The sequence below is a fragment of the Henckelia pumila genome, chromosome 2 (genome assembly GCF_033568475.1).
Source record: "Henckelia pumila isolate YLH828 chromosome 2, ASM3356847v2, whole genome shotgun sequence".
Taxonomy (NCBI): domain Eukaryota; kingdom Viridiplantae; phylum Streptophyta; class Magnoliopsida; order Lamiales; family Gesneriaceae; genus Henckelia; species Henckelia pumila.
Window position 1 is genome coordinate 111,490,338 of NC_133121.1, and position 10,435 is coordinate 111,500,772.

The following is a 10,435-nucleotide window of genomic DNA, read 5'->3' on the forward strand; positions in this document are numbered from 1 at the left end:
TAAACTTCCGCTGCACCGGGTATCAATCGTGATTGATCTGAACGCCAGTTTTCCAACAGTGGTATCAGAGCCAGGTTGCTCAGATCAAACGATTAAATTAATCGATTGTACAAAAATTTTTGAGTCTCGGTTTTTGAAACAAAATAAATATTTTTAAATAAAAAAAAATTTTTCGGGGCAAAACCGGGCAGCGATTGGATCGCTGCCCGGTGGGGCAGCAATTATTGCTGCCCCGGGCGGCGCACGGCGCCGCCCAAAGGGGGCGCACGGCGCCGCCCATGGGCGACGCACGGCCCCGCCCATGGGCGACGCACGGCACCGCCCAGGGCGGCGCCTGAACTGTTGCTGCCCTAAAGGGGCAGCCGGGCTGCCCCGGCCCGCGCCCACGGGTGCGGGCCGGTCCGGGAGTGTCCCGGGCGGCCCGCGGGAAAAATTAAATTTTTATTTAAAATTAATTTAAATGTGTTAAAATTTTATTTTTGGTCCGGTCAAAAATTGTTTTTGATTGGTTCACGAGATTTCGGATCGAATTGTTCGAGTCCGTAAACTTTAAAATTGATTTTTGGATAAATTTGAATTTTTGGAAAATTTTAATATTTTATCCTTAAATTGAATTTTGAAATCAATTAATTTTGGTACAATTGATGATAAGATTTGATCTTATGAATATATTGAGTAAAATATGATTTTATCCATAAAATTGGATTTTGTAGATAAAATATGATTTTATTTGATAAAGAGATAAAATATGATTTTATATGTAAAATGAGATTTTATATATAAAATATGATTTTATCCTGTTTAAATTTGAATTGCCACTGCATGTTATCCAATAAATTAATTTTGAATTAAATGTTATTGGATAAGGATGATCGATTGCCATGACCAATTTTGTAGGTGTATGTTAGGAATTTACATTTGTTTTATTGTTGTTGGTTTTATTAATGGGTCTGGTTTATGGCCCAATATGAATGTCATATGTAATAAAAGTGGGCTTGGTTTATGGCCCGTTCCCACCCCTAAAATGTATCCCCTACTTTTCATTGCTATTTATTGTAAATACATTAGATTTAGTGGGAGATCAAGATTTGAAGATGGTGGGCCCAGCAGACAATAAAGACGAAGAAATGTAAATTCGAAGCTAATGTAATAGGATTGCATTGCATACTGCATATTACCTAGGATTGGACTAAGACTCGTGATTGGCAACCACGAGTCAATTAGAAATGGAATCGATCATCCTATATATAATATATGATATTATGATTGTATGCATGTTTTAGACATAATTGCGTGAATCCGGCAAGCATGCAATAATTTGAAATTGATGAGACAAATTTTTATAATTAAAAATCCCTCATTTTAAATATGATTTAAAATTGATATCAAGATAAATAAAGGAAATTTAAATTTGTTTAAATATTCCTACCTTCCATCAACGGTCAATGTATGAGATGCTACCCGCGGATACGGTCCGGCTCATATTATTGGGGGGGCCCGTTCGTCGGAAAGCTGTACATTGGATCGACAAATGTTGTAAGTTGGGTGGAACTCCCATGGGATCGGCTCATATTATTGGGGGATCCACATGGCGACCGTCCATCACAACTTAATATTGATGGGTCATCTTGACATGTCACTTTAAACGGCGTCATATTATTGGGCCCTTATTGGACATGAGGTAAACACATGGGGGTTGCTTTGGAAGCAATTGGGCTCTACCTTTTGAGAATTATGGTTGGCTGATATTATTCGGGACCATAAGTTTGTCAATTGGACTCCATGTTCTCACTAAGGAAAAAGTTTCCCGTTTTCACTAGAGGGTAGTGAAATCGTTAAAATAGTGGGAGTGAGATTCATAAAATTAAATTCGCCTATTTTATGTCTTAGTAAATTGCTTAAACAATCATTGATATATGTCTGTTTTTCTTTTCAGTATTTCATACAATGAATTCGCGTAATCCATTATTCTCGATCCTCGAACAAAACAAGTTGACTGGCGCAAACTATACGGAATGGTTCCGGAAGTTGAAGATTGTCTTGACTTCGGAGAAGATGCTCTACGTGTTAGAGAAATCACCTCCGAAGGAAGCACCAGCTGACGTAAGTCCGGAGGAATTGGCCAAACTTGATGCATGGTGGGACCATGACATCAAGACCAAATGCTATATGCAAGCCTCGATGTCTGATGAACTCCAGAGGAGATTTGAGGACACCGTGAATGCTGCTGACATTCACGCTCAACTCAAGGAACTTTTTGGGGCTCAATCGAGGGCTGAAAGGTTCGCTACTGTTAAGGAGCTGATGACGTGTCGCATGCGTGAAGGGACTTCGGTCCGTGATCATGGGGTACGAGTGATTTGGCTCATACAAAAGTTAGCGACCCTTGATTTGGTGTTGGAGCATGAACTCAACGTGGATTTACTGCTTCTGTCTCTTCCTTCTTCGTTTGACGGATTTGTGGTAAATTTTAATATGAACAAGATAGAGGCCACCCTTGAAGAGATGGTCAATATGCTTGTGACATATGAATCCACACTAAAGAAGGATAAACCAGCTTTCTTGGTGGGCTCCTCATCTTCTGCTAAGAAGGGGCCAAGTACGAAGGGTAAGAAACGTTCTGCCCCACCCAAGAAAGTCGAACCCGAGAAGAAGCACAAGACAAAGGCTTCAAACAATGGAAAATCCAAGGATGTTTGCCATTACTGCAAGAAGCCCGGTCATTGGAAGCGCAACTGCAAGGAATATCTAGAGCAGTTGGGAACTGCAAAGGGTATGTTCTATATTGAAATAAACATTTCACTTAATACTACTTCTTGGGTATTGGATACCGGATGTGGATCTCACATTTGCAATGATTTGCAGGTGATGACAAGAAGTCGCAGGCTTAGAATGGGTGAGACCCAGCTGAGGCTCGGGAATGGTTCCAGAGTTGAAGCTACAGCCATTGGAGATGTTTGTTTAATTTTGCAGAACGGTTTTAAGTTATTTTTAAGAGATGTTTTATTTGTTCCGGATTTAATTAAAAACATTATTTCTGTTTCTATGCTAGATAGAGATGGTTATTCTTGCAATTTTGTGAATGGGATTTGCAATATTTACAAGAATGAATGTTTGATTGGAAATGGACAACTTGAAAACGATCTATACAACTTAAAACTAAAAGACGTTCCAATAAATTATATTGATAAACCGGCGACAACAAACAAAAGGAAAATCGATAGTCAAAATCTGGCAAACCTTTGGCACGCTAGACTAGGTCATATTTCCTCAAGGAGGATGAACAAGCTAGTGGGAGAGGGCATGTTTGATATGTCTGATATTAACTCTCTACCTACTTGTGAATCCTGCCTAAAAGGGAAAATGACTAAATCTCCTTTTAAGGGGAAACCTGAGCGTAGTCAAAATCTGTTGGATTTGATCCATACAGATGTTTGTGGTCCATTTAGAGTTGGGACTCAACATGGCCACACCTACTTCATTACCTTTACTGATGATTATTCAAGGTATGGGTATTTATATTTGATGAAATATAAGTCTGAAGCATTTGAAAAGTTCAAAGAATTCAAGGCTGAAGTAGAAAACAAGCTAGGTAAAAGTATTAAAGCACTTCGATCGGATCGAGGTGGAGAATACTTGAGTATCGAGTTTTTGGACTATCTGAAAGAGAATGGGATTCTCTCTCAGTGGACTCCTCCTATGACACCACAGCTGAATGGTATATCGGAGCGTCGTAATCGAACTTTGTTGGACATGGTTCGATCCATGATGAGCTTCACTGAGCTTCCACCTTCGTTTTGGGGCTATGCACTTGAAACGGCGGTATTGTTGTTGAACAACGTCCACACTAAAGCAGTGGACAAAACACCATACGAGTTATGGAATGGCAAAGCTCCTAAGTATTCGTACTTGAGGATTTGGGGATGTCCTGCTTACGTGAAGCGGACAGTGGGAGATAAGTTGGATAGTCGATCCAGCTTATGTTATTTTGTAGGGTATCCGAAGAATTCAATCGGATATTATTTCTATTATCCTGCTGAAACAAAGGTGTTTGTTTCTAGGAATGCCACCTTCTTGGAGAAGGAGTTCTTATTGGATAAGAAAGGCGAGATGATGGAACTCGAAGAAGTTCGAGAAGAACCCGAAATACAAAATAACGATCCTACGCCTCAGGAACCATTACCGGACACGCCTGAACCTAGAAGATCCGAGAGGACTTCTAGACCTCCTGTTCGATATGGTCTTCTTCTTGAAGGGGATCAAGATGAACCCGACATTGGATGTGATCCAAGAAACTTCAAGGAAGCAATTTCTGATGCGGATTCAAATTTATGGCTTGAAGCTATGCAGTCTGAATTGGATTCAATGCATACAAACCAAGTTTGGTCTTTAGTAGATCCTCCTGATGGAATTGTTCCAATAGGGTGTAAATGGATCTACAAGAGAAAGCTTGGGCCTGATGGTAAGGTATTGACCTACAAGGCGCGATTGGTGGCGAAAGGTTACACTCAAAGACAAGGAGTTGACTATGATGAAACCTTTTCACCAGTTGCAATGTTCAAGTCCATAAGAATCCTTATTGCCATAGCTGCATGGTATGACTATGAGATATGGCAAATGGATGTGAAGACTGCCTTTTTTAATGGAGACATTAAGGAAGAAATCTATATGAAGCAGCCAGAGGGGTTCACATCCATGGGAAGCGAGCATAAGGTATGCAAGCTTCAGAGATCAATTTATGGTCTAAAACAAGCATCAAGAAGTTGGAACCAGAAATTTGATGAAACAATAAAAGATTTTGGTTTCATCAAGAACCCGGAGGAACCGTGCGTGTACAAGAAAGTAGTTAAGGATGCTGTGACATTCTTAGTACTTTATGTTGATGACATCCTACTCATTGGGAATGATGTAGGGATGTTGCAGTCAACAAAGATATGGTTATCAGGTAGATTCTCGATGAAGGATTTGGGTGAGGCATCCTACATTCTTGGGATACAGATCTATAGAGATAGATCTAAGAGAATGATAGGACTCACTCAATCAACCTACATCGACACCATATTGAAACGGTTTTCAATGGATGGGTCCAAGAGAGGACATCTACCCATGTGTCATGGAGTTTCTTTATCCAAGTCTATGTGTCCCAAGACTGATGCAGAAATAGAGAATATGACACATGTACCATATGCGTCAGCTATAGGTAGTATCATGTATGGGATGATATCTACCAGACCGGATGTAGCATTTGCTCTGAGTGTCACGAGCAGATATCAGGCTAATCCTGGTCAAATGCATTGGAAAGCCGTGAAGGACATTCTTAAGTACTTGCGAAGGACTAAGAATATGTTCATGGTATATGGAGGACGAGATCTGAAATTGGAAGGCTATACCGACTCTAGCTTCCAAAGTGACGTGGATGACTCGAAGTCAACCTCTGGATTTGTGTTCATGCTCAATGGCGGTGCTGTCTCTTGGAAGAGTTCCAAGCAGGACACCACAGCGGATTCCACCACTGAGGCTGAATACATTGCAGCATCAGCTGCTGCTAAAGAGGCCGTTTGGATGAGGAAGTTCGTCCAAGAGTTGGGCGTCATTCCAGAATTTGTTGGTCCAGTTCCGGTGTACTGTGACAACACGGGTGCCGTTGCTCAAGCAAAGGAACCAAGGTCTCATCAAAGATCCAAACACGTACTGAGGAAATACCACATCATCCGGGAGATTGTGGAAAGAGGAGACATCACTGTCGAACGAGTGGCCTCTGCAGACAATATCGCTGATCCGCTTACTAAGCCCTTGCCAGGACCATTGTTTGACAAACATCGCGAAGCAATGGGTCTACGTAGTATGACTAGTTGGCTATAGGGCAAGTGGGAGATTGAAAGAGTGGGTGCCCAGTGAGCCAACTTGTGGCTATGGGCTTTGATGACTCTTTGTACAAACGATCTTTTGTTTAATGTAATTTACACTTTTATTAATGGCAATGACTTTATCTTTCTTCATATTGTTATATTATGATATACTATTGTTGTTTTGATAAAGACCTTGAATATACTATAGTGTATGTAAGATGTGGTAGAACATGGGGATGTCTATCATGAAATACATCTTATAGTCACTGTATATTCTAAACTGTTCCTAGTCGATTGAGCCGTCCGAAAATAAGGATAAGGATCGCTCGAGTTTGAGACTAGCATTTGCGATGCGGAGTACCACGTTTCATTGGTAGGGAACATGGAGATGTTCGAAGCATGCAAATGGATATTCATAGGATGAATAATCGAACTACCCTATCCGGACTTTCCAAGTGGTTATCACTTATCGAGTGGATAAAGTCCGCGGTTTTGGTTGTACACCATTAGTCCTTACTACTTGAAACATCATGGAGACTCTATATGCTAGTACTGTGCTTTGACTCGTTTACCGACTCTATGGGGGTCATCAGGTGTCGGGATTGGGTACAGTTACAACACATATAGGAGTCGATGCATTGTTGTCAAGGATTCACCACATACTTGCGAGTGTGGATATCCTATGCGATCTGAGAAGATATTAGTGTGACGAATCTCTGGCCAGAGTACTTGATATGATTTAAGAAATGGTTTCTTAGTAGCACATGCGATGTCACTAATTTGATCTTCAAGATGTATTGCATAGTTATCGAATCTTGAGCGACTCTCGATATACCAATGGTTGTTGATTCGATCGGGATATATGGATGAAGGGACCGTACTGTACGCTAACCAAAATCTACTGGTTCTTGTAGGCACTATCAGTGATACCTAGGGAATCATGGGGCGATGTTGCTAGGCGCTTTACCATGATTCGTTGGGCAAGTCGGAAATCGTTGTTCCGAGTCACAAGGAGTTGTGAGCCCACGGCTAGCTGTATCCCTGAACCATTGAGGGTCACACAGTGTAATGGAGTTTTAATCCCCGTTGAGATTGTTAAATTTAAAGAGTTAAATTTAATGAATAAAGAAGTTGGACTTCTTAAATAAGAGTAAGGGAGTAGGATTTCCTAAAATGACATAGGGATGTACATTTTTGGAAACCACTGAATTCGGATTCAGGAAAATTTATCTTGACTTTAAAATGTGCAGAAATGGTTTATGTGCACATTGGTGAAATCGGTTCATCAATCGGAGTCACGATGAATTTTATATTAATTTCTGAACGTGCGGGCTTTGCTTGTCGGGCCTCAACTTATGACTAATGGGCCCTAAGCTGTTAGTGGCCTGCATTATAAATAAGTTATTGCAGTACAGAAATTACACACAACTGGTCATAATTTTGAGAGCAAAATTTCGAAAACCCTAGCCTCCTCTCTCTCAAATTCGGCCGCCCCCTCCCTTCTCTGCGTGAGAAATTCCGGTCTGTGATTTTGAATTGCAGTCTGGAATAGCGAATCAAATTCGTTTATTCTCTTCGTAGAAAACTTCTGATAGATTTTCTAGTGCAATCTATCAGAGGGATTAAACCTCTATTCGTGGACCTGATTGAAGGAGTTCATCGGTTCCAGGGAGAGACAACAAGAGCAGAGAAATCTGTTGGAGTCCAATAATCTCGATTCGATATTGAAGGTAAAATTTAATAATTGTTATTTAAATTTTACACACACTTATAATTTAATCGTTGAACGGTTGATACCCACACTATGGAATTGTTCCATAATAAAATTTTTAAACTTCCGCTGCACCGGGTATCAATCGTGATTGATCTGAACGCCAGTTTTCCAACAGTTCCGATAGTTGTCTATAAATAGAAGGCCAAGAATTCACTTTCAATTGCCAATTTCGGATCTCCTCTCTACTCTAGTCGTATTCGAGTTATTCTAGCCTTCCTAGGCTTGACCCGGGAGTCGTCGAGGCGTTCGGAAGTCATAGCAGAGTTGTGCCCAAGTTCTGGTGGCATCGACATCAAAGGGCTAACGACGGACGATGGTTTAGCTTTTGCTTCCTATAAATATTTAGGAGTATGCAATAACTTAGTTAAGGGTTTTAGAGCACTATATTGATAGTAGTATCATTTGGCAGTGTAGAGCAGACTATAGGCGTGGACCTAGAGTTGGTAGAGCTTGCACTGATTTGAGGTACGAAAGTACTGTTCGAGATATCCTGACTGAGTATGCATGTATTATGTGACTGCATGATTTATATGCCATGATTTATGCTGCATTCATTTGCATATTAAGCTATCTCCTTCGAGATGTCTATTAGTAGGGTTGTACCCTATCCTGTTAGTGGATGGACTTCCATGGCTTTGGGTCCAGTAAATCCACTGGTATTATGGTATGGGAGCCACCTCCTGAAGCGACGGCACAGCGTGCTACATACCAGAGCCTGGTCTGTTTCTGTTATCTGATATTTGACCTCGAGTTATAGGGAGTTCACTTTGCATGCATGTATTTTCATACTCTCGTACTGAACGTTTTATGCTCATGTCTCGTACTCTGTGTTTCTGGACACCCTATTCCATGGGGCAGGTTTGCGATTGGATGAGGCGGGTGGATCCAAGAGGGGCTAGGCAGTGGTTGGCCATCTGGAGCTTTGCCTAGGTTTTATTCTGTTGTTATTGGATTGATACATGTTTTCGATTTGGTTGTATTATATTTGGGTATTTACAGATTCCTTGCCTTGGGATTGTTTAATATTTTCTGGTTTCCGCAGTTGAATTCTGATTACTGTTTTGATTAAGTTAATTGCATGCCTAAGTTCTGTTTAGTAGATGATTCGGGTAAGGGTCACTACATGCATGATATTTCTCCATCCGGGGTGATCTTGGTAAGGACTGCAGCCCATCATTCGTCACTGGCATCCGTGAATAATACCAGATCATTTTCATCCACGGGTATAGCCATTTTTGGGAGATTCTTACATATCTCCTTTAATTGGTTTACCCCTTTAGTATGGTCATCGGTCCATATAAACCTGACATCCTTTTTTAACAAAGGACTGAACATCTTTCTGTACATTACTAGGTTGTTTATGAACATCCTTGCAAAATTAACTACTCCTAGAAAACTCTGGAGTTGTTTTACATCTTTGAGTTTGTCTGAAAAATTCTTTACCTTTTCCACAATATGGGGTTGTAGAATTATTTCAGTTCCATCAATCTCAATACCAAGGAATTCAATTTTCCTTGTTGCTATGACTGCTTTCTTTTCAGATAAAACCAGTCCTTCTTGTTTACAAATTTTAGAGAAAATCTCTAAGTGTTTAACATGTTCGTCTATGTTTTTTGATGCTATAATAATATCATCAATATAAACAAACATAAAGTTGAAATAATCTTTAAAAAGATTATCCATCTTTCTTTGAAATATTTGGGGTGCATTTGCCAATCTCATAGGCATAACTTCCCAAATATAGTGTCCTTGTGGAGTAGAGAAGGCTGTGAATTTCTTACTGCCTTCTTCCATTCGGATCTGGTAAAATCCAGACTTACAATCAAATTTTGAGAACACTCTAACATTTCGTACACAGCTAATTAGGTGTTCTCTACTAGGTATGAAGTACCCATAAAACTCCAGTATTTTATTAATACCTTGGTAGTTAATAACTAACCTGGGTTTCTCTCTTTTTATTTCACCATGATTTCTGACCAGAAAACCTGGGCTGCTATATGGTGAAACACCTTCTCTGATTAGACCAAGGTCCAAATGTTCCTTGATATGTTGGAAAACGGTGTTCAGATCAATCAGAATTGATACCCGGTGCAGCGGAAGTTTTAAAATTTTATATGAAACGATTCCATATCATGGGTATCGAAACTTTACGATTAAATTGTGCGTGTAAAAATTAAATAAAAATTAAATTTTTACCTTGAATCTCGAAACGAGATTATGGACACCAACAGATAACTCTGCTCTTGTTGTATATCCCAGAAACTGATGGACGAACAATTCTTCAATCAGGCCCACGAACAGAATTCGAATCCCTCTGATAGATTGCACTAAAAAATCTATCAGAAGTTTCTACGAAGAGAATTAACGAATTTGATCCGTTAAACCAGACTGCAAATTAGAAATTTACAGACTGGATTTCAGAGAGAAAAACACAGAGAGGGGGGCGGCCACTCTAGGTCTCAAAACCCTAGTGTTCGAAAATTATGAGACTTGTTTTTAATTTCTGCACTACAATAACTTATTTATAATGTGGGCTGCTAACAGCTTAGGGCCCATTAGTCATAAGTTAAAGCCTGACAAGCAAATCCTGCATGTTCAGAAATTAATATAAAATTCATCGTGACTCAGATTGATAAACCAATTTCACCAATGTGCACAGAAACCATTTCTGCATCTTTTAAAGTCAAGATAAATTTTCTGAATTCGAATTCAGTGATTTCCAAAAATGCCCATCCCTATGTCATTTTAGAAAATCTTACTCTTCTACTCTGATATAAGAAGTCCTACTTCTTTGTTCATTAAATTTAACTCT